Source organism: Phalacrocorax aristotelis, chromosome 1 (assembly GCF_949628215.1).
Source record: "Phalacrocorax aristotelis chromosome 1, bGulAri2.1, whole genome shotgun sequence".
Taxonomy (NCBI): domain Eukaryota; kingdom Metazoa; phylum Chordata; class Aves; order Suliformes; family Phalacrocoracidae; genus Phalacrocorax; species Phalacrocorax aristotelis.
This window is the reverse complement of record NC_134276.1, coordinates 179,015,043-179,039,727: the sequence shown is the minus strand read 5'-3', so window position 1 is coordinate 179,039,727 and position 24,685 is coordinate 179,015,043. Positions and strand designations below refer to the sequence as shown.

General features: G+C 40.6%; 1 protein-coding gene across 4 annotated transcripts in view; it reads left to right on the top strand.

Moving 5' to 3' along the window:
* Window positions 1–2,884: 2,884 nt before the first annotated feature.
* The window catches only part of CNOT2 (CCR4-NOT transcription complex subunit 2), a 94,008-nt gene continuing 72,207 nt past the window's right edge, over window positions 2,885–24,685 (top strand). The window contains exon 1 of one of the 4 annotated variants that reach the window (XM_075080818.1): window positions 2,885–3,152. The gene's annotated coding sequence lies outside the window, so the exon portion shown is untranslated. The remainder of the gene's footprint in view (window positions 3,153–24,685) is intronic. The other 3 variants (XM_075080817.1, XM_075080816.1, XM_075080815.1) reach the window with 3 other exon arrangements.

Below are 24,685 nucleotides of genomic sequence, written 5' to 3'. Positions count from 1 at the left end.
GGTGACACTTTGAATGCGGCCAAAGAGTATCCACAAACTCTCTGGAGCAAAGGTTTAGAAAAACTGCAGAGAATTTCCAGAGAACACCCAGAGCCCTGACAATGAAGCGTTTGGGGATTCTGAGCACATTCATTTCTCTTGATGATCTCTTCCCAAGTTTTCCTGCCAGATGCTGTAGGCTTTTAGCCCTCTGTGGGCATTAGCAGAAGCAATAGCCAGCTGGAAATGCAAAAGGTTACTAGATGAATGTCATGCCTACTTCAGAACGTGCACATTAAGGCCCGGCCTTCACAAAGATTAGGTAGAAGACTGTGCTGATTGACTTTAACAGCACCACATGAATTGTTGACTGCATGGGCCTCCACATGCAATCAGCTGCAGGATGGGTTTTCTGTAATTGCTGCTATCATGTATTAAAGCTCCTTCACCTGTGCTGTCATAGACAAAGGTTTGCAAACTGACTCCTATAGATTTTCTTATATTGATTAAAAATTAATATGCATCAGCCCAGTCTGTGAAATAAGTCAAGAAAAAAAAGGTGCCATCAATTAAATGAGATTAGAAATGACAAATGTATATCTGTTTGTAGACAAAGACACAAGGAGGTCAGACTGTACCACACAAGATTCAAAAGGGATTAGGAGCGTCCACACATGATTAGCAGCCATTGCATTAAATGAGCTCAGGATGCCTCTTTTAATTAAGCAGGTGCAACTATGCAAAACAGGACTCACCACTGTAGAAAAATGTATTGAGCTGAGACCAAAAGTAGCAAATGTATGAACACGGCACACACATGACAACACATCCTCTTTCGCAGCTTCAAAGGTTATTTCGAAGCATTAAAATGCTAACAGCTTTCACTTTCTTTAAGAAAACAAACAAGGAAGTCGCATACACACCTACTATAGCCACAGTGTTGATGTTCCTCAACTAAACACACAGTTTTAGGCAGAAGGGCAGGTTAGGTTATTTTTTTTAATTATCAAAATTTATATCACAATTTGCACACATTGTGATTGCTAGTTACGTTGTTATACTAAGTTAACCAGTCTAAGACAAGAAAACCTTTTTTTGTTTTTTTTTCCGTTCCCTATCTCTGTTGAACCGTACAGGCTTCTTGTCATACAAATGTTAACTGATTTGCATGTAAACTGCAGTTTTGTAATGGACAGAGAGATCAGCCCCCATAGATGCAATGACAATGTCAGGTGCTTGGTTTGCTTGCATCCTTGGGTACATCACTGGGTATTGTATGTCTTAAATTACATCTCTTTGGGGAAATATAACAAAAATCAGCTTTTGAAAAAGAAACTCAAACCACTGAAGTGTAAAATGAAACATAATGAAGCAAAATGCTTATAAATGGATGTAAATGGCTCAGTCAGGCTATAGAAAAGCTTATTTAACAGTAAAGATTAATAAGAATCATTACTGTTTACAGTATAAAAGTACTGCCTTTATATGTGTCATGTGGTGTAAAGAGATCTTTAGTTTTTGAGACTGAACAACAAAAGTACTCCAGAAGTTCACAGATTACTCTATTTAATGCTTATGGTGTTTTATAACTATTTGTTTATAGCAAATGCATGAATATTTGAGTGACAAATAGGAAAGTGACAAAGGAAAGGTTAAAATATCAGAATAATAAAATGCAGTATTTTCCTGGCCAAAGTGTATAGACATTCATTTCAATGACATGGTAACCATGCTCAGCACGCAATTGTGCTGCACAAAAAGGCGGTGGCATTAAGGAACTGGTCTCCTAGTTTAGATGAAAGACTCTGTTCTTTCATTCTGTGATTCTGTGATCTTCAAAACATGCTTATGTTGACAGACATGTTACTGTAGGTACTAATGTTTCTATAAAATATTAGTGTTGCGTAACCTACTGAATACTTGTTTTTTAAATTCAGTTTGGAGCTTCAAAATCAAACCTGAGAAGAAAGCACACTTGTGAATTTATTGGAAGAAACCTGCTATTTCTGGTGAATTATTATACGCTCATCTTCTTGTTTGACTTTGTAAACTCATTATTTCATAACAAAATTAATTATTTCATAATTATTTTATCATTTCATTAAAAAGTTAAGGTAGAGGCACCATTGTTGTTCCTGCTGGGGCAGAGAAGCCAGTTCACAAATAACGTTGACCTCCAGCCTGTAAACACACATGTACAGGCTTAGCTTTTGTACCATTGACAGTCCCATTGAATTCAAGGGGATTATTTGCATCATCAGTGTTTTGTGCATCTGCATTTGCTATACTTGAGCCATTGTTAAAACATACACGTTTTCAGGGTTGAACAAAAAAGTCCAGTTGTGTCATCTTGGCAACGCTTTTCCATTTTAATAACATACAAAGTGGATGGCAAGGCCTGCCCGCCCAACCCTACCTCACCGGCAGAGAAAATATGAACTTTGACACAATTTATCTCCTCAAGACGGTAGCTCCCGACCCGGATCCCGGGCAGGCCAGTGCTCAGCCTACAGCCGGCCCAGGCCGTGCCTCCCGCAGACCGGGGCCGCAGGCGATGGGATTCCCCCTCTGGAAGCTGGGGTGCTTCCTCAGGGGGAGCACGGCCGCCCGGGGTAGGTCTCCTCAGCACCCCGGCACCCCCGGGGCTCCTGCCTCCACAGGGTGAGAGAAGGACCGAGGTGCCCCGCTGCGCCCCCAGCCCAGGTCGGGCCCCGCGCAGGCTCCGCGCTGGGCCGGGCCGGGCCAGCCTCTTCCCTCACAAAACGGGGTCCGTCCCAGGCACCGCCACCCCGCGCCCTTGGCCAGCAGCGCCTCCGCCTCGCCCGGCCCCGCGGAGCGCGGCAGGGCCCGGCCGTCCCGCGGCCTGCAGTGCCCCACTGCCCGAGCGTTGGGCCGCCTCTCCCGCGGGAGGCGGAGGGAGCGCAGCAGAGCGAGCCTCGCTGCTCCTTCCTCCTCCTCCTGCACCCTGTCCCCACTGCATCGCCGCTCCGCTCCGCGTCCCGCCGGGCCGTGCTGCAGTACCCGCCCCCGCCTCCCTCCGCTAGCTGCCGGCGCTGAGCGGCGGCGGCGGGGTCACGGCGGCGGCCGGGTCAGAGGGTAAAGGTTGCTCCCCCAGCATCCTCCGTGCTGGATACTCAGCCATCTTGGATCCGCGGGACAAGAAAATTCATGCGGTGAGTCCGGCCCCGGCCGCCCCCTCCCCCGGCCCCCGCCACCACCCCCGGCTCCGCCGCCCTCCCGGCTGCGGCCCGGTGAAGGAGGGCCGGGCGGCGGCGCGGCCCGCGGTGAGGCCCCGCGGGCCCGGGCCCGTCCCGCCGGGTTTCCGTTTGCTTTTGTCTCCGAGGGGGAGCGGGGGGGACGCGCGGCGCCCGAGCCCGGAGCGCGGCCGTAGGCCCGACCCGGCCCGCCGCCCCCCGCCCTACTCCGCGCCTGCGGGCGGCGGCGGCCGCCGGGCGCCGCTCCGGGGCCGGCCGAGGCCGCGGCCCAGCGTTGCCTGGGCCCCGCATCCTCGGCGGCCGCCGCTGGCAGCCCGCCCCGCGGCTCGCTCGGCCCGCCCGGGACGGCTCCTTCCCGCCGCCGCCGCCTCGCCACCCGGCCCCGGGCCTAGCGGCGTCGCCTCCGCGGCCCACCTCCACCCCGCTGCCCGCCTTCTCTTCCTTCTCAGCCGGGCCCGTCTCCCTGCCGCGGCGGAGGGTGTACGGCCGCCCGGTCCCCGCCCGCCGCCTCTCCCCGGGCCCGGCGTCGGGGCAGTGAAACCGGCCGCCCGCGGCCGGAGCCACCGGCGGCCCCGCTCCCGAGCGGCGCCGGGCTGCCCGCCTCTCCGGGGTGGCCCTGCGGCCTGCTCCGCCGGCCCCCGGCAGGGCCCGGCCTGAGGAAGGCAGGGGTACTGCGGGCTGCTTTGCTTTCGAAAAATATACATTTTTTCTTTTTTTTTTTTTTTTAAGCCTGCGCCTTTTGCACTCTCCTCCTGGCGGCGGTTAAGGCGGTGTGTAAACAGGTTCTGGTGTTCCCTTCAGACGCGTTTGTAAAACAAACTTGAAAGGGAGAGAGCCGCTCTCCTGAGCGCGGCTCCCGGAGGAGGCAGCCGCCTTGCCTTGCCCGCCGGGCCGGGGTCAGCAGCTCTGCTGTCAGCCCGAGCCGAGGGGAGCGGGCCGGTGGCAGAGGGTGACAGGTTAGGGGTGAGAGGGGGACACCAGAGCCCTGGGGAAGGGTGCGAGAGGCAGTGTTTACGCTGTAGTTGGGTACATGTGCTCCTGACGGAAACGGGTTTGCTTACAGGTATCCGGGTTTAGCATTTCTGTTTTGGGGTGATGGGTTTTTTTTTGTGAAGTTACAGCTAACTTTGTTTTGGAGGTTTTGTAATATGAGAAAATGAAAACATGTTTGTGTTAGATGTGGATCAGCAGCTTTGCTGTAGATCCACATCTAACACAAGCATGTTTTCCTTTCTCCTGTAAGTCTGTTTCATCAGGGGAAAAACTTGTTTCCAACTTTGCACTATTTTATCCCCAGGGGAAGATAAGAACTTTTTGTGTTTCCTTCTTGTATATGTACGTGCGTGCATGTGCCTTGAGTGTGTGAAGGAGACATTCCTGTGCGCTTGCACGGCAGTAACATCTGGTGCTGGTGACTGGCTGCTAGTCTTAGCTCTTCAGCTGGGGGAAGGGAGTTTGAGATGATCAAACCTGCTGTCACATCAGTTAGTGGAAGCCTTTATGTTTCTGGAAACTTGGATATGTTTCAGACTGTTAAAACTTGTAAAGACCTGCAAGAACAAAATAATTGTTTAGGTTTATGTTGCAAAGGCATCTTTGCTTGGACCTGGAAGAACTGTTGTGTGTCTGTTGATGTACTTTGAGTTCTCTTAGAGCAGTAGTGTGTTAACAGAACACAACTTGCAAGATCCAGTTTTATGATCTTGAAGACTATTATGGGTCCAGTGCCTTCTCTGCCCCCCTCCCCACCAACTTCCACTGTTGTTTATGTTGAGAATCCAGCTGGCATGCTAAACTTCAGGGTGTTGACTGTGTCTGATTTTAGGAAGGGATTTGAATACTTCCTATCATGAGCTGACTGACTTGACTTGCAAGTGTATTTCCATTTCACTTTCACGAAGCTGTTGATAAAGCTAAGAGTGTAGTGGTAGATAAACCTTGTCTGCATGTCTCTCTAGAAACTTAATATTGCTGTCAAAGTAGTCATTGTTATTGTAACCCATTTGTGTGTCACTTCTACCAACAAATAAAAGCCAAAGCCCTTGGCTAAGAACTGAAGAAAAAATTCCCTGGAATTTATAAAATAATTGATTTGAATTCTCTTTGAAATAATTTAATTTTAGAGAATTGGTATTCAGTGGAAAAAAATAGGGCAGTTAACATGTCCTGAAGTTTGAAATTAAAAACTGGTCCCATAAGTGGCTGTTGGCATCTGGAAGACTTGGCCTGTACCTCAACCCCTTCACAGGAAAGCTGTGTGCTCTCAGAAAGTATTTCTGCTGTTTGCTATACTTCCAAACTTCTTTCTGTCTAGATAGAAATTAGCTCTGAAATTAGAGACATTATTGCATTTTTAGCTTCTGCTGTAGCTTTTTAAAAATTTTTACTTCTTTTTGTGTTGGTACGAGGGTCTGTCTGTTGTGTAGTAGTTGCAAAGTTGTAACCTCATGATAGGATTACAGCAGTCTTGTATCATAACTTTTTTGTTTATGTAAAAATATCTTGCACCTTTTTGTTATTATTGACTCAAGAAGTGAATAGAATTTAAAAATACACTATAGTTGAATTAAAATAGAGGTTTCTTGCACCTGGCTTTCTGACTTGATCTGGAAACTTAAGGGAAACATTGAATTGCTTGTTTTGTTATGAGGCAGTATAGAAAGTGTGCCTAAGCCTCCAAGTACAGAATTTTGTTTTAAAGTAAGTAGATCCTTGGATTTAACTCTTTAACTATGTCTTCTCTTAAAGCTATAATGTGCTTGAATACAGACATTTAAAGGGCACCTTAAAAATGTGTTATTAAAATATATATAAAATTCTTAAATTCTTGGCAGAATACTTGCTATATTTGTTGTGTGTGTTTCTAAATGTTAGCTTAGATAGAAAGTTCTGTGCCAGTTTACATAGAAGTGCAGTACCATAGTAAGTCAAAACAGGGTTTTTTTTTTGCCACAGATTTAAATGATTGCTCTCTAAGTGGTAGTCTTTTTTTTTTTTTTTTTTTGTTAATACAGTGTATACATGAATTACAGTGCTTGTTGACAAAAGCCAAGAAGTTCAGGTTAGGTTAACTTTGCTTCATCTGGGCTTTTGAGATGTAAATAAATTAAAAAATGGCGTGTAGACATTCTTCTACACAACAAAGATCTGCTAATATTTTTGCTTGAAATTTATCCTGATGTCTCAGGTATGCTGTACTGAGCAATTCAAAACAACCCGTTTCAGCTGTGTTTCCTGGAAAGGCTTAGCCTTTTTTTAATTCCCCTTTCGTTTATTTCCAAATGTGCTTTAGCACATACGTTCTTTCTGTGTGTTGTGTTGGTCTCCTGACCCAGGTTCCTTTAAAAACATATGAACAACCGAAAGTCTGTGGGTAGTCTTACTGACTTAAAAGCATCTACTTGATTGTTGGCAGTTAACTTCATGTGTGAGAGTTTTCCGGATGGATGCTGTATGTTGACAGCTAACTATGCTTATATTGACCATTATAACAGTGTAGGAAGAATTGTGTCAAATGAAATTATTGCACACTAGAATGGTTAAAATTGCCCTTATGGAATTATTTTGCTTTTAGAAAAGGTGTGTGTATACCAAACATGGTCTGTGCTAATCAGTAAGAGATTTCTACATAGGACTTAAAATCTTTTTGTGTTTGTATCAGTAAAAATAATAAACCAAAAAACCTAAAATATTAGATTGCTTTTCACTTATAATTTATCCTTCACTTAATACTCTGCTGAAAATTGAATATTTGTATTGTGGTAGCGTGCACTAGCTCAGGTTCTGGTCTGGTTGTGTAATGGGCCCCAAAGCAAGGTGTAAATGATACTTGCCCAAAGAGGTTACTGAGACCCACCCCCTCCCCACCTCCCCCCCGACCGGTCTTGAGATAGCGCTGGTTATCAGTAGTCTTACAGAAAAGCAGGCATTATTTTTTCCCCTTGACTTGCTTGCTCTGCCATCTGACCGCTTTTTACACTGCTAATATGTTTAATTTTGCAACTCTCTATGTTTTCTAGGGGGATTACTTTCAGATTATGCTGGTAGATTAAAACTTGATTATAATTGAGACTTTTTTCAGGCACATCCTTCTCTTGTTGAATTGCAATGCAAGAGTTGTTGATCAGAAATTCATTAATAAGTAGACCATTGTTTCCTTCTGCTTTTCCTTTTGTTTTGGGATTATGGTGGGGGGGGTTTGTTTGTTTTAGGTTTTTTGTCTTTTTAAGTATCATCTTGTACCTCATGTCACCCATGATTCTTTTTGGTTGTAGAGAGTAGTTTATTGAACTTCTGAAGCATTTTCAAAGTTCTGCCTTCAAATTTTGTATTTGAAGATCAAAGACAGATGAATATAGTTGGCTGAGGTCAAGTTATTTGTAAAAAAGTATAGTTTATCTAAAATTAAAACAAATATAAAACACTGCTGTGGGGGAGGTAAAATGGAAACTCCTACTTTGTGTTACTCTCACTGAGCAGACAATAATCCAATGGATTGAGTGTGAACATAAGAGTTGGAGCATGCTTTCTGTCTTTCTGAGCTACATACTGAAGTGATGAGTGACTCTGGGTAAGTTGTTTAACCAATTTATAGCCGAACTCTAGCCTGTAATATTAGGATAACGCTTTCCCATGTTTTACTTGCATGGTTCAAGGCTTCCATGGAACTAGATACCAGTAGTAGCTAACATATGTAGTTAGAGAAAACAATGTTGAAAACCCCAAAATGGGCCTATACCAAATTCAGTAGGTGCCAGTTGTATTGTTTGTCCTTACGTGTTTCAGAATTATATGTCCACAACATTTTCGTTGCAGTCTAAGGATGTGGGTATTTGAAAACAATAGCAAGGAGATTCCAGGCACCAAAAAGAAGCAGCATGACTGACTAGATTAAAACAACTGCAACTATTTTATATTATAAACTGTTAATGTTTAGATTTGTAGGCAACTTCCTGGCAATCAAGTTTTTCTAAGGCTGCTTTCATAACACAGACAATGATAATGTAATGTCATGCATTATCATTCCTGTCTAAGGATTGTAGGAAGATGCCCATCCTAATGCAAAATAAGTAACTAATGCTTGTGTTGGTGGACCGTGTACTTCTCATACAGTCTGTATGACTCTGAGTCTTCTCCACAGGCTTCAGTAGAATAGCGCTTTTCCCCTTCCAGCCTGCTAAAACCTTGCATTGTTTGGGGTAGACTGATTATTCTTTGTAACTATTTTTAATGCATTTTTTTTCTTCTAATTGTGAAAACTGTTCTTGCAAAGGAAGTGTTGCCAGTGAATTACAATGATGGAAAAAAGGTCTGCCAACCTTCCTTCTGTTCCTCTGCTGTGTAGGGGACTTGTTCACATATACGCTTGGAGTCTTTCACCATTGAGTAGTAATGCAATTTGTGAGAAATTACTTGTTGCATATAAATATATTTAAAAAAAAAAAGGCATGAAGTAGGGGAACAGCTGCGAAGCAGGTATTTTATGTAAAGACTAGGCTAAAAAAATGCATAGAAGAAGGCTGTCTCTCTTCTTCAGAGTGTGTACCATGCTTTGTGGTATGAAGAAGTGGAAATCTGAAAGGTTTCCAAAAAGAAATCTAAGTTGTACACAGCGCCGACTTTTGAAAGACTGAAGAGATGTTGAGAAATTCTGACTGTTAAAAGTACCTTGCGATGTTGTGTCCACTTGTAGAACAGTTTGCAGTAAAAAAATAATTTTAGATGAGATTTAATTTGTTGCAATGTTGGTACTTCTCTTGAAACTGCGCTGTGTGGTGTACCTTTTCCAACGTGTCAAAAGCATCATCACAAAGTAGAAAGGTACCTTACACTGAAATCTTAATTTGTTGGCTTATTTACTGGATGTGGATGCACATTTTGAGTAAATTGATTCTTCAACATCAAAATGATTAAGATCAGCATTATACACAATAATGTCAGTATCTCCTTTTATTTCATGGTGGAAGTTGAAGTAAATTCAGGTTCCTGTGATATGACGTTAATTGTTTTCTTTATTTAGGAAGCTTTTTGGCACTTTCAGGATGATATGTTTTGGGCAATAAATACATGATTTGTTTCCCCCCTAATTCATGGAAGTTCACTTATATAAGAACACATATGTCATGAGACACCTGTGATGAAACAGGAAGTATTTCCAATTTCTTGGAAGGATAAAATGTAGTTTTCAAGAGATTGGTGCTCTTCCGAGTTTTCCTTATCTCAGGTAGGTGTGTATTGTGACTACCAGCAGTATATGCTTCATCGAAAGTAGTATTTTCATAACAGTTTAATTAGGAATTTGCAAACTGTTGACATTAGCTGTGATCTTAATCTTTTATTTGTCTCCAAAAGACATGTAACTTTATTTGAAATAAACTTCTGTTTTTTTCAAAGCATCTGGCAGTTCTTTTGGGTTCCTAACTGTAGATTCAATTTCAGACCTCCCTTTCTTAAATATGCTACTAGACTGAATTTGTTTTTATAAGAACAGCTCAACAAGTCTTGAAAACTGGGATGGCCAAGGGTAGATCTAGTTGGCAACCAGGAGTGACTTGCTGAGAGTAGGTGTCTTTAACTGCACCTTGTGACTGCAGCACATGTGTATTCCAGCATACAGCTGCTGGATTTTTCTATGCTGGTGGATACCAGCGTCTGCAGAATCTGATTCTGAAAACAAAAACATTTTGTAAGGTGTATTTTTAAAACCTGATAGACTAAGTGTAGTCCACAGGCCATTCTGTTAATGTACTTAGCAAAGAGCCTGAAGAGGAATAGCATAGGCTGCCAATGAATAAGCAGTGGTAGTTAAATCTGTTGATAGTAGGTTGCACTGAATGGATTGTTTTATGTCTGTATCTCAAGAAATAAGGGAATCACTATTGATAAATTCAGGTGTGGTTGTTTTGAAGAGCAGTGTGATGTATGACCACTAAGTTCACTGTAAATTCTTTAAAACAGGTATGAATGAGAGTAACAGTAAAAATCGGAGATGGTGAGGGAAGAGTGAGCTTCAATCTAGGCAAATGCATGCTAGGTTCATTCTGCAGTATCTAGTACTGTTTAAACAAAGCAAACACCTAGAAGCTTTGATTCAGTTTTTCTCAGGAAATGTGATTTATGAGATTATTTGGTTTGTCTGTCCCTCCCCCCCAGTGTTTGTGTACATATCTATATATGTGTGTATATATAAACACTTAAGATAGAAGTCGGGTTACCTATATGTACTTGGCATATGAGTTAACTCAAAGTTAAGCATTTAACGTAATTTATAGTTATAAATATATTTATATGTGGAAATTTATATCAGAAAGAGGAATTAAGACTCAAATTATGGTCCTACAAGCCTCATAAACGTGTCTAGGTAGAAGATGGAAGTCCAAATTAGTGCACCCTCTTGGGGAAGAGATAGTCCAACCTGATCTCGTATGTATTCTGTAGGACAGCACCTGGTCAGGCAGCCTGTGAGCACATGCAGACTTCCAGAGTGTCTGTACCACGACTCTCTTTTCCCTGGAGCAAGGCGGAGACAGAGCTGTGAAGAGATGTGGAAAAGAGGGAAGTTGAGGGTTATCATGGTGTGGGAGAAGCATTAAGAAACAAAAGAACAAATCACAAAACAAAAAGAAACCAGTTTTAGTTCTGCTCATGGAAAAGAATGTCTGCATTTATGATTAGCAGTGTGTGGTGTTTTTTTTGTTGGGTGTTTTGGGGGTTTGTTTGTTTGATTTTAAATGAACCCAAATTAACTTTTTTAGTCTCAGATGGTTCAGTATTTTGGGGGTTGGCAGGAGAGAACTCTAATCTGAATCGAATCTAATATTCTGCTCCAAATGAGCAATTGTTCTTTGTGCACATTGATGAAAGTGTCCATGGCTCTGCAACAGATTCCAGTGCAGTACTTAATTTTGTAATGTGCTTCTAAAAATAAGTGCATAGTCTTATGTAAGACTTCTTGTATTGTTAGCACCTAGAGGCTTCACCCCCACTGGTTTGAAGCGGAACACATCATACATAATTTTTGATTGTGGGTATTTACATCGGAAGTATTTTTCCTGTCAGTGTCTGTGGCCAAACAGTAACTTTGCTTGTGTTTTAGGAATATCAAATATCTTGCTTTCACTATTAAGTATGTTACTCTGCATTTGCAGAGTTTTACAGTATTATTTTGGTATATCTGAGTGAAACAACAGAGAAACAAATGTCTACTGTACTATACAGCACTTTCTAATGTAAAGAAGCCTGGTGGATTCCAGCTCGCAGGTGTGTGCACTTCATGTTACGCTTTCTCAGACACCTCTCACATGATCTGTATTGGCGCTGTAACTGTGAGAGCTCTGAAAGTCTGTGGATGTTGCAGACATGAAAAAGAGGTGTTAATCACATTAATGCAACTTTGAGGGCAAACTTGAAATATGCTTGCAAATAAACCTCACTTTTTTCAGTATTTTAGGTGACGTTTATGATCAAATTATACTATTCTCTTAGCTGTTATACACCTCTCACTGTAGTCTTAGCAATGTTTTGATCTCTTTAATATGACTTTTCTCATGCTTTTTGAATTCAGGCTGCAAATAACATGTTACATTAAATGATGGAATGCATCATACCTTCCTGATAAGTTGATGCTTGGCCAGAACAAACTTGTAATCCGTAAATAATTTAAGGGACAGAAAGTGGATTTATCAAGAGTTGTAGCTTTATTAGCAAGTAACTTGGTTCTCATTTTTCAGCACTTCTTGAAGTAGGTGCTATATCTCTATGTTAAGACTACAGCTGAAACTTCAGAATAGAGGATCAAAAATTGAGACTCTCAAAATCTGAGGTCAAAACAGGGACATACATTGTTTTTTCTATTACTGTCCTTATAAATGTTAATTTTCTATAGTGTTGTTTACTGACATCCCAAGTGCTTCATTTTACACGGTCCTTCTCTTTCCCTGAGGGATCCTGTAGTTCAATGAAGAGTGAATTCAAAAGGGATTTAAGGTCTGAAGGAATAGATACTTGTAAAACAGGTAGTTTGTTACAGGTACCTGAACAAACAGGTAGTACTTTCATTAGGTCACAGCTTTAAGAATAAAGGAGATTTTGTGGATGCTGTTAATGACTGTTTTATATGAAAAAATCAAAATTATTTCATTTCCTAGCAGTGTCTAGGTCATCTATCCAGAACTTAGGGGCTGGGGAAGTACTGTCAGCCCTCAGACTTCCTTGTCGCCCATAGAGGTCATCCTGAAAGACTGAAAAATTTGTAAAGCTTGGCGTTTATGACAGCGGTAGCTCACACTTCAGAATGAGGGTTATCCTTGGCAAAGTATGGGTTATCTTTGTCCTTCCTGAGACCAGATGGTGCACATACACATTCAGATAGGTAGATATGTGCCACTTCTACATGGATAGGTTTTGTTTCTAGGTTGGGCTTGGATTGTTCAGTGGGAGACTGGGCAATGACAGTAGGTGATGGTGTGCGCTAAGTTCTGTCATTCTGTGCCTTCACCCTTTGGCTGTGGGTCTTAAGAAACCCTCTTGACCCAGCTTGTGTACTGGGGGAGGGGAGGAACCACAAATCATTGCACCACCCTTCCTGGAGGCCTGTGGGTACCATCTCCTTACCCTGGTGATGGGGAGACAATCCCTCCTGTTCTTGAGGAACTGATGAGTATGTCTGTGAGGGGAAGGAGCAGGATGTCCAAAACAAAATCGTTACTTGGCTTTGCCTTGTGAATAGCAAGTATTTTGCATTTTTCTCAGTTCTGGGCTTTCCAAAGAGCTCTGGGACACAGCTGGAGCACTGTGGCTCTGGGGGAAGGAAGGAAATTGTCTGCTGGTGCTTAGGGACTCCCGAGTGACATGTTCCTTGTGTAGAAAGGCCAGGACTGTGTCCTAGCCATGGTGGAGCGGGCATGTGCCTCTGGTAGGCAAGGTGAGGAGCAGGAGGGCAAGGGCAGGAAAAGCATCTCGGGGAGGAAGAGCCTGTGCAGGCCAGGCCATGTTTTTCTGTGCACAGCGTGTCAGCCTGGGCCTAGCCTGTCAGTTAATACTGAGTTTGGAGAAGAGAAATGCAATGTTTTCATAGTAAATAAGTTACTTTGTTCTGTTTGGTATCATTTCCTATTCTTCTAGAGTAGTAATCCAGGGAGCCAAATGCAAGAGTAAAACATTGGTTGTGTATTTCAGTATTTATGTGCCCAGTCTTTTTTTAAGAGCGTATCCCAGAGTTTCCTCACAACATCTGTCTGTTGTCCATCTGTCCACTGGGAAGAGAGGACTGCTAACATCGAGGAGGTTCTGGTGCTTGTTGGCATTTTATCACTGAGTTGTCTTGGCCTGGTTCGAGCAGGGCTGTGTCAGGAAGCTGTTGGTATCAGTAGGTTTATGGGGGTTGTTAGGAGAGGGGAGTTCTAGGAAAAGAATTTCCTATTTATTTGTGTGTAAAGGGACATTACATGTTCTTCAAGTGCTTAATTTTCCTATTAATATAATTTAATTTTGTGAAGTTAGTGTGTTTATCCTACACTCGTTGTATAACTTGCTATTTATAAAAAGTTTTAGGTTTTTTTGTGGAAGATGGTGTAAAACCCCCCCTTCCCTCTCTAAATAAAACTGAAATTTTTTGTCAGGTTTCTTCAGTGTCTGCCGTTTCGACTTGCAACATATAGAATGAATGGTCTTTTCATTGACTAATGCAGGGTCAGAATGAGCTCACATTCCTCTAACTGTTGCTCTTGCCATGGCACTCTCTAAAATTGTATGGGTATGTTTTGGTCTTTCTGAGGTATGGATATTTTGGTTGTGAACATGTTTTCTGTGAAAACTGTTAGTCACTAATAATTGTAGTGACACTTTAAAATATCTGTTACTGTTTTTACTGGAAAGGAAAAAAGCATCTAAAACATCAAGAGAGTGACAGATTTCACTTAGAAGGTAAGCTTCTGAAATTGTTATGCATGAAGAGCATTTAAAATAATCCAGTTGTCAGTGTTAAACTCTAATACTGAAACAAGAAAAAAAAAGTGAAAATGGTTTTGCCTAATCAGTTGCCCTCATGCTTTGTAGTGTCAAACACAGAAGACGTACCAAGTTTTGCCTTGGTTAACAAAAGGAAATTCCCTTTGGTGGTGTGTTTCTTCCTATGAATGCAGCTACTGTGGTTCTGCCCACATCATCATTTTTTTCTGTCCTCTTGTTTCTCTCTCCTCTGAAGAACCACTCACTGTTCCTCTCTGAGGTGACAGTCCAGCAGTGTCAGGGTAAGGGGGCTATCTTGGGACAAGATGGACAGCTGCTGATAGAGTAGGTTCGGTTGGGGTTCCATAGCAAGGTCTTGTCATTCATTGGAAACCTCACCAGTTCTTGCTCCTGTCAGCAGTCTGGCCTCTGTGGACACTGTCAAACTGGCAAAATAAAATTGGCAAAAAATCAGAATTACAAATTACTAGATTTGTAATGGGAAATATGTCCCTTGAGTAAGAATGAGACTCCTAATGATCTTTTCTAATTGTACACCTGTTATGAGGAGCTAATTGAAATTTGGGGTTGATGTATGAAGTGAGTGATAAAAATCTGTGCAACACTGCTGAGGTGGTCGTATCCCTCACATATTCGTTTTGTAATATTTCCTTTACATTTTTTGTAATATCAAACATGCTCTGATGTTTTAGCTATTAAAAGTTTAATTTTTCACTTAGTGCAAGAAGCTTTGAATTGGGTTACTATATAAATCTAGAGAGGAGCAGCTATGTCCCATCAAGTGATGAAAGCATTCCCAGCATTAGTATAGGCACATGATCCACTGAACTTAATTCTTACCTGAAGACAGGCTTTTAGATAAATGCAGAACACTTTAGCTAGTCTTTTTTGTCTCCTGTGCTCCCAGAGTGCCTCCTTTTTCTACCGTATGTATTCTTACAGTTTGATGTTTTGTCCCTGTGCTTTTCTTTCTTTTTTTATCTACTCTTCACTCTGTTTCTTTGCTTCCCTAGCAATTTAAGATTGAAAAGAGAAATTTTGTATTACCTCATTGTTCTTCCTGATGATTAGTCTTTGTATTGCCATGTTATAAACTTGTCTCGCTTTCTGTTCATAAACTGAGAGGGACATAGGTCACTATTTATATGAGCATTTCAAGTTTTGTTACAACCAAACCCTTCACTCAGTCAGTACGTAAACCCCTGCTTCAATTAATGTTAAAATTGCAAACTTAAGGGAATCTGAATTCAAGAAATGCTGGAATAGTTTTCTTTCCTATCGATGCAACCTATGCAGGCTCATCTGCATATCACTGTTACAGTTTTTTGATCAAATGCTGTTTCTTCCATAGGACTCTCTCCTTCTTTGGTGGACAGGATGCATGGTGTTAGCTCACTGGATTTTTTCTTTTTCAGTCCCATTGTTCAGATTATGCTATCCAAAATTATAGGTAAATTCTGGATTAATGTTTTCTCCCCCTTTTCTTCATTACAGCTTATGGAAGTGCTTTATAATATGTTTTTGAAAAAGTTATATTTTTATATTGCCTCACTGAGGTGACAGCCATGCGTTATGAAGAGAAACTGAGGCATTGGCTTAACATTTCATAACGGAAATACCTTTCACTAAATTTGCAGCTATGCATAGTTAATGCTTCTGCATAGACTCTTCAAATATTTCAAGCAGAAGGCACTTGTGAAAATCTTTTTGTGGCTTCCCCAACATTATTAAAACTACAAAAAAAGAGAGACAAGCCCTAAGAGACAGGCATAAAATCAGATTACATTTGTGACATTTGAACGTCTTAGACATGTTTTCTTTCTATAGCCTCTTCTCCATTAATTAGAAGAGGCTAGGGGTACACCTTGACAGTGGTCCCTGGTACATTGACTGCACACCAAAGGAATGAGGAAATTCAGGAATGGTGGGTATAAGTCCAGGGTCTGAAGCTCCACTTGCTGTAGTGGCTGGGTCTTTGGGACTCTCTGCTTTTGCATCAGCATCTTACGCATCTGTCTGTTTCTCTGCAGTTTCTTTCTGTTCCTGTTCTGAACTCTAATTCCTCTTCTGGTTTCCTCCTTCCCTGTGTCCTAGCTATTGTCCTGCTAGCACCCAACTGATTTTTAAGAGGTTTCAAGTATTTCTCAGTCCTAGGATTAAGTGTCCTTAGCTATCCTGTAGCTAAGCTCACATCCACACCGTTGCACAGAGGTCTCATGCAAGAACGTGAAACGTGCGTTGTAGATCAGCAGAGAGAAGTTGTGAAATTTTATATGATTTCAGTGTAGCATGTGAGCAGGGTGGTGTTGCAGAACCTTACGGCTCAAGCAAGCTTGAGCAGGTCTTCCTTGTGATGGTACGCAGTGCCTTCTTAAGACAAGAACATGCCCTGTTTGTCTGTGTTTCACAGTGTTCAAGTGCTAGGACATCCCAGCAGACTAGATTTTAAAATGTTTTCAGCTGGAGGGGGGATATTTTCCTGTTAGTTCAATCATTTCTGAATGTTTTTTTTATCTTAGCTACTTTTAAAACAAAAAATCTGATCAGTTCAGCCTCAAAGATGGTTAAGGAGGTATTTGGGCATTTGTGCGTTCTGTAATTTGGCCAAGTGAATGAATATGGGGTCTTAAAAGCAATGACTAAGATTATCTAATATAGTATTACTGCCTGTGCTGTCTGTAACAATGTAAGTTGCTCTTAAAAGTAAATCCAAATCTGTACATTTTCATAGCTTGTTCTTCCAACATAGTGCATTTGAAGGCAATTTTAAACAATGCCCAGATTGAAGTGCATTTCTTGTGTATGCAATTTATTGTGCAGTTCTCTGAATATGGAGTATAAGAAAAGCTATACAAAATTTCTGGAGAATCAGTAGTGTAGAAGTGTTGGATAAACCTCAAAGTACAGGATTGTTTTCAGAATTCCTATCTTTAAAAAATTATACAGTTTTCAAAGTGAGTTACCTGCCCAAGATTTCTTTTTAAAATGGCACTTGTGTTAAACACTTAGAAAAAGTATTTTTGCTCACTCCTTTGTGGTTTGGTTGTTGGTTTTTTTTTGTTTTGTTTGTTTTCTGAAAAGAAGCTTCACTTGAGGAGAAATGTTCTATGCATAAAAATATTGCTGACATTTATGAAAATGGGTTGGAAAGCAGGGGTTAGCTGTAACTTCGTAGTTAAGAAATGTCTACCATTGCTACATTAAAAAAAAGTGCTGTAAATGAAGATACTTTAGCTGTAATAGTGTATATATCAGGATTGCATAATGAGGAAAAGGGTGAAGCAATTAAAAGAGAAAGTGTCTGTTACAAGAGGAGTGAATGGTCTCAGGTGAAGTGAAGGTTTTAGTTTTATTTGGTGTGTTCACCTACATTAAAACTATCATGAAAATAGTAAAAATGTCTATTCAAGTAATATATGGCTCATTTTCTCCTCTTCTTTGTATTTTATAAGCGAGGCAGTTAATACCTAGACTCAGCTACAAATCTTTGAGTGTCAGTTTAAGATCCAGATTTATCCCACATATCTTCCTCCACTTAATTTTAATGCTTGAGGTGAAATTTCTCTCTTCTGACCTCAATTGGCTAAAAGGTAGGCATCTAGGCCTCTGGAAGTCCAGAGAAAGAAATGGAGGAACTTCCTTATGCATCCTTGAAAACACATGCAGGTACCAGAAATGATTGTTTGCTCTCTGGATGTATAAGTGTAACTGAACAGAGTATGTATGTTACTGTAATGTGTATAACAGATCATACATTCAGTGTAGGTGCTGCAGTACCCTTTTCCTCCTTTTCAGACTATACTTGTGGCAATACACATACACCAAATCTTTGTTATGCAGATATGCTGCAGATAATGAACAATCAGTAATTTTCACTGGGATGGACTGTGTAACTGTGATATTATGAGTTTCTGGAGTAAAACTTTACCCCTTTAGGCTTCAAATTCCAGGTAGAGATTTTTTTTTCTTGTTATGCAGGGCTCATTTTCCGCCTGTAACCCAGGATTTTGGTAAAAATTTTCCTATATAAATAGGGAGTAGCGATGCTAGACTTCTGCTAAAGCATAAGAACCTAAATAAGTATTGTACCACTATAGCAATTGTGGTATAATATATTAACAATTGTGAAGCCTTTGAATAATCTTTTTATTAAAAAAAGCATACAACAATACATAGTGAGTAGAATCCCTATGGGATTATGCATTTTTTGAAGACTGCTTCTGTGTGCCTGTGTGAGTAGTGTTTATTGAGATTACAAATGAGAATGTGGTTAGCATATTTTCCTGTGAGGGATCAGTTCTGGACTCATACTTTCTTCTCCCCCCTCTGTCAGGCCTGTGTCATGGTGCTCGTCCTTCTCTGAAGGGCCTGTATTGAATTATGGTTTGTTTACTGGCTCTTCCGACCTCAGGCACAGCGCCTCTGGGATCTTCCCTCTTAAGCCTTCTTTGTCTGGCAAACCAGAGTCTGTAGTTTATACGTTTTATTTAGATTCTTTTGGCTGAAAAGTGTCATAATTTTTTAATATGTAATTTTATAATGATGCATAGTGTTAGCGCAGAGTTAATTTTGCAGACTCTTAATGTGTGCTTGCCTCTCCAGATAAATATATAAATCATTGCCAGTTTTGACTAAAAATATATTTAAGTTAGTTTTTGTTCTTATTTTTAAAGAATCAGAACAGTATAAATTGGATTAGGTGTAGAATATGCAGAATAAAAAGTTTGTGAGCTGTGTAATTTTTTTCTCAGTAAATGACTCTGTGTCCTCTGATTTTTGCACTCTCTTTAGATCTATTGTGAGAAAGCCCTTACTGGGCCACCACGCTAACAGTATGAAGTTAGCCCAAGGTACTGACCTTGCTTATAAAAACCTACTTAAAATAAGAGGTGAAGTTCTTGTAACCAATTTTGGTTTCCTAACAAAGTTCTAAATCAGGCTGTGTTGCCTTTCAGGCAATGTTTTTGGGTTTTGGTTTTTTAGTTTTCAGGTTTTTTTTAATTGAAGTTTTATTCTTCTGTGTCAAGTCAACTATGTAACATACTGAAGAACTGCTAAATTTTAACACTATTAAAACATCTTTATGATGTGTTCTTTAAATTGGCTGTTAGATTTTACAAGTGTAGAAATGTGCTTGATACTGATGGACTTACTATAAACATTTACTGTGAAAACTTTTTTAAAAAAGAGTTCTGGATCAGTAAGAAATGTAATGGTAAAAATCTAATTTTCAGAAAAGAGGCAGATGTGGAAGTGGTTAAGGTAGCCTCTGTTAGGGCAGCAAAAGTATTTTACTCCCATATACATCATGTAACTGACACATGTTAATCATGATGCACTTCAAAGGAGTAAGCTTCTGAAACAATTTCTTTCATTTAGGCTTTTATCTTGGGATGTTTGGTCATAATTTAGGAACCTCGACTCTCAAAGACAAGTATGAGTGGGTTAATTGTATTTAATTGAAAACTTTTTCTTGAAGGATTTTTTTACACTGGAGCCATACTAAATGGCATTAAATAGTAACTATGCCAATTAGAAAAGATGATGATCTTTCATACTTTAGTTAGAACTTTTAACTTAACGTTTCATGTGGTTTTGAAGATTCTTGAAGGGCCAATTCTTTTAAAAAGTGAAATTTCTTGTGTGTTAAGCAATGGCCTCGCTGGATTTCATTTCAGTATTAAAACCTGTAGTTCCTCAATATTGCAAATAGTAGATTTAATAGTGAAGATGATTCTTTTGGCTCTTCATCCTGTTGCAGAGATGTCTAGAGATTTCTGGATTTTTTTTAAAAATGGTAATTCTGTAGCGAAAAGTATGTTTAGTCTTGATTTGCAAACATGAGTTGCAGTCTCCAAACTGATACACCATCAGGTATATATTACAAAATTAGGCAATCATGTTTTTTACATGCAGATTTGTTTTGAGGGATAATATAACCTTGTGGCTTTGCTACAGTTTGCATTCTTGCAGAATTTAGTAAACAGTTCTCAAGTGAACTTCTTCCTTATAGAGCCTTGTTATGGGAAAAGTAAAACTTAGGATTGCATTTTGAAGGGTGCCTCAAAACATCTCAAACCAACAGTGTCACTTTCATTAAATCAAGTTAATAGCTCAAGTTTTTATCCTTCTGAGAAACAGCAAATCACACCACTGCAGTCCCATACAGTGCAGAGAAGTGCCTGTGATATAACTAGCTATTGCGGAGGACTCCTATCCTGACTTCCAGATACAGAATGGTGAGTAAAGGACACACAAAAACTAAAAACATGATATCCACTTAAAAATATCTTTAGCTTGTGTCCAGATAGGAAACTGATAGTACTGTCTTCTATTTGTTTCAAAGCACACATTTGTTAAGCAAATGGTTTGGGTTATTGGGCTGCTTAAAACTACCTGATGGACTTCCTAAGTAATGTATCTGTTAACCCTTTAAGAAAATGTCTCTGCTAAAGGCTTAACAGAGATGTACCTTAGGAATTAAGTCTAGCTTTCCTCAGTTAGCTCAAATGACCTGCCCATAGGGTTGTTACGGAAAGCAAATGTCCAGATCCAGGGATTCCCCTCCTGTGACCGAGTTAGGAGAAGGACAGCTGGTTCTGGATCTCCTGTCTTGGAGATCAGTGTCTTGGAAGGTACTAGTATTGGATAAGCAGGTGCCATAAAAGACTATAGGAGGGTGTCCCCTGAAATGCTGTTTAAGGGTTTATAAAGCTGAAGTCATTAAACTGTTCTTTGTTTATAATTTCTCTGATTCCTTGCAGCTGGCCTTGCAGCTCGCCATTCCAAGGGCATAGAGGAATAAGCTCTGTCTCAGAATTATTTTTACTTCTCTGCCTTTCTTGCAAATGCCAGCATTACCATTCATAGCTGCAAAAGGTGTTTTGTATTGGAAGTGAAAAGCATTAGGTGGAGAGATTTTAGAAAAAATATGGGAATGTAAAAAGCAGTGAAGGTCTTGCACAATCTGGGATGTTCAGGATGGTGTCCTGTTTTTTCTCTCTTGGAAGCAAGAGACAGAAACCGTTTATACAAGGTGCTGGTTTCCCTTAGACAGAGATTAGGGAGGAACAATCTAAACCTTTTCTGCTTTACTTCTGTGGTGTCAGCCTTCTGAGTGAAATGTCAACTGCAAAGCAAGAGCAATAGCTTTGATACATCCATGTCTGAGCAGACTATCCACGATTGTAACTGCCACAAAGAGCTTTGCTCTCCCTTCCCCCCCACCTTCATTCATAAGGCTTCCTGGCAAACAATGGCCTGCCAGCACAGGTACCTGTATGGCAGGGAAATCAGCAAATAAACATAAACTCAGGAGATCCTGCCAGTCCATAAACTGGCTACAAAGTTGCTGTGAGAACCGGTGGAGAGGTTGGTTGGCAGAGCCTGCTCTGATAAATCTGGAAGTCGTTTTTTCACTGTTCATTGCTAGACAGGCTTGCAAGCACTGCCTCAGGCTCTAACAATTATCTCTGATTTCCAGCAAGGCAGCTGAATTAAAGAGAACTGCTACATCAGGGAAACACAGGAACAAGTTTCTAAAGGGATATTTCAGGTAGTTTGCTGGGCTTTTTTCCAGCTTAAACGTCATCTAGGAAGCTATTGCTGTTCTTGGTCCTCACAGAATTATATTTTGGAGGTCGTAGATGGAGTATTTCATAGATGGAGCAAAATCCTGGCTCGCCAACTAATTTAGACATGTCATTGAAGTAAGATGTTCTACGTCTGTTCATGATATGATACTCCATGGAGTATCCATTAGAAATTGCGCAAGTTGAGGTGAAGTCCAAGATCCTTTTCTGCATAGGATACCTTTTTTGGTAACTGTTAGTAGAGAATATACTTCTTTTGAACAACATTTTCTGCTTTGATGCCTACAGAATCACAGAATGGTAGGGGTTGGAAGGGACCTCTGGAGATCATCTTGTCCAACCCCCCTGCTTGAGCAGGCATACCGAGAGCAGGGGGCACAGGAACGCCCCAAGCTGCGTTTTGAATGTCTCCAGGGAAGGAGACTCCACAACCTCCCTGGGCAGCCTGTGCCACTGCTCTGTCACCCTCACAGTAAAGAAGTTTTTTCTCATGTTTAAGTGGAACTTCCTGTGTTCCAACTTGTGCCCATTGGCCCTTGTCCTGTCATTTGGCACTACTGAAAAGAGTCTAGTCCCATTCTCTTGACACCCAGCCTTTAGATATTTATAAGTGTTGATGAGATCCCCTCAGTCTTCTCCAGGCTGAACAAATCCAGGTCTCTCAGCCTTTCCTCATAAGGGAGACGATCCAGTCCCCTGATCATCTTGGTGGCTCTCTGCTGGCCTTGCTCGAGCAGTTCCCTGCCCTTCTTAAAATAAGGGGCTCAAAACTGGGTGCAGTACTCCAAATGTGGTCTCACTAGGGCAGAGTAGAGAGGGAGGATAACCTCCTTCCACCTGCTGGCCACACTCATTTTAATGCACTGCAGGAAACTGTTGGCCTTCTCAGCCACAAGGGCGCATTGATGCCTCAGGGTCACCTTGCTGTCCACCAGGACTCCCAGGTCTTTCTCAGTGGAGCTGCTTTTTCCAGCAGGTTAGCCCCCAACCTGTACCAGTGCATGGGGTTGTTCCTCCCCAAGGTGTAGGACTTTGCACTTGCTTTTGTTGAATTTCATGAGGTTCCTCTTGGCCCAGGTCTCATTAAGCCTACTTAAAGGTGAGTGTCATGTCATTAATCAAATGTGTAGAAAGGTCCTGTTGTTTTCCATGCCAGTATTACCTTTTTACAAAAGTCACTTGATAAGCTACTAACCCAAGGTAGAAAAGGTCTGTTGGGACAAATCTGCAAAATGAGTTATGGTAAAATAATGGGGGAGCAACTTCAAATCTGTTCTCTTGCATTGCTCTAGACTCCTCTCAGGTTTCTTCGTTTTGTTTTTGTTCTGTTTTTATCTATATATCTGTCTTACCCAAAAGTAGTTGTCTGACATTTTCCTAACAGTCAAATTACTTCTCAGCTTCTTCAACTGTGTGTGTTTCCAGGAGGTAGACCGTATGCTTTTCTAGTAGTGACTCCTAAGTCTGGCTCTTGGCTGCTGCAGGCTGAGTATCCATTATAATAGTCTTATAGAATTTATTTCTCTAGGAATAACAGTTTTTATAATAAGTTCTGTTTGTCTCACTTCTCCAACTTTAGCTAGAGAAACAGAAGCTGCATTCCTTGCATTCTATCCATAGGGAGGGAATGAAGGAGGGAACCTTTGCCTTTCAGTAGAGAGTATGAACCTGGGATTTGCTCTTCTGTGTAGTAGCAAAATATGCTAACAATTCCCCATAACTTCTGTTTGTGTTACTACTCTCAGCTGGTTAAGGTCTATCCAGTGCTAACAAATATTCAGTGAAAAATTTCAGCTTTAGAGACTCATTGATAATATGGAAAAGAAGGAAAAGTAGAGTAAGTCCTATTATATTAATTCTCATTGTAAATCTTTGATAATACTGTCAGCTTCATTCTCCCTGTCTGTTGCTTTCTGTGTTTAAGTGGTGCTGTCTGAGACCTTTGGGTTTTTTTCCCTTGTCTTAGTTGCTCTTCATGTTCTTGTCAGAAGAGAGTGAAAATGGATATAGGGCATGTCCAATTCCACTCAAGGCAAACTCTAAGAGACCTAATATTTAGTCATCTCCTTAGATAAACATGAACTGTCCCAGTACGCGTTTTTCCAAATCACTTATTATGAGAATATATTGAACTTTCCAAAAAATTGTCTTGCATATTGATACTTTAAATTAAGGCATGTTCAGAAGTCCAGATATATACAAGAGCAGAGATTATACCAGCATTATTTTTAATTGATTTGTCATGGAAGGTTTTAAAATACTTTTTAAATTATTTTATTGTTAACAGGAGCTATTTTTAAGGGATGAAAGGACAGCAAATGTATAGCAAGAAAAATTTGAATATAAGGCAGCCTGGGGCTGATACTGTTGGGAAAACTTATTAAAAATATTATATATTTTTATATTTAAATATATGTAAATATCATTGGCGTTGCCTTTAAAACATTCCAAAAAATGCTCCATTATGCATATATATCTTTTAATCTTAATTACATATAGTCAGTCAAGAAGATCACTGGGTGCTCGTTCCTAGAAGCTTAATTGATTTTTAAATACTGCAGAAGAGGGGTTTAGCATACATAGCAACATTTGTAATAGTGAAACTTGATGTAAAGCTGTAAGTGTTCTAATGTACCTTCCCTTAAAAGAATGGTTCTTAATATATTGTAAAATAATCAAAGCAGTGCTCTGTTACAGCTCTATTTATAAGAGTGCCTGTGTAATGACACATTTTTAATTACAAGATCCTTGTGTTTTCAGATATATCTGTGCTTACTTTAGAAAGTGAGCTTTTTTTCTTCAGCTGTCATCTAAATATTACTAGTGCCTCTTAGGAACTGATGAGTGGAATTACTGTTCTGGTCCATCAACAAATTAAGAGTGTGGAGTGACATAGACAATACTGAAACAATAATTTGCCTTAATGAGTTC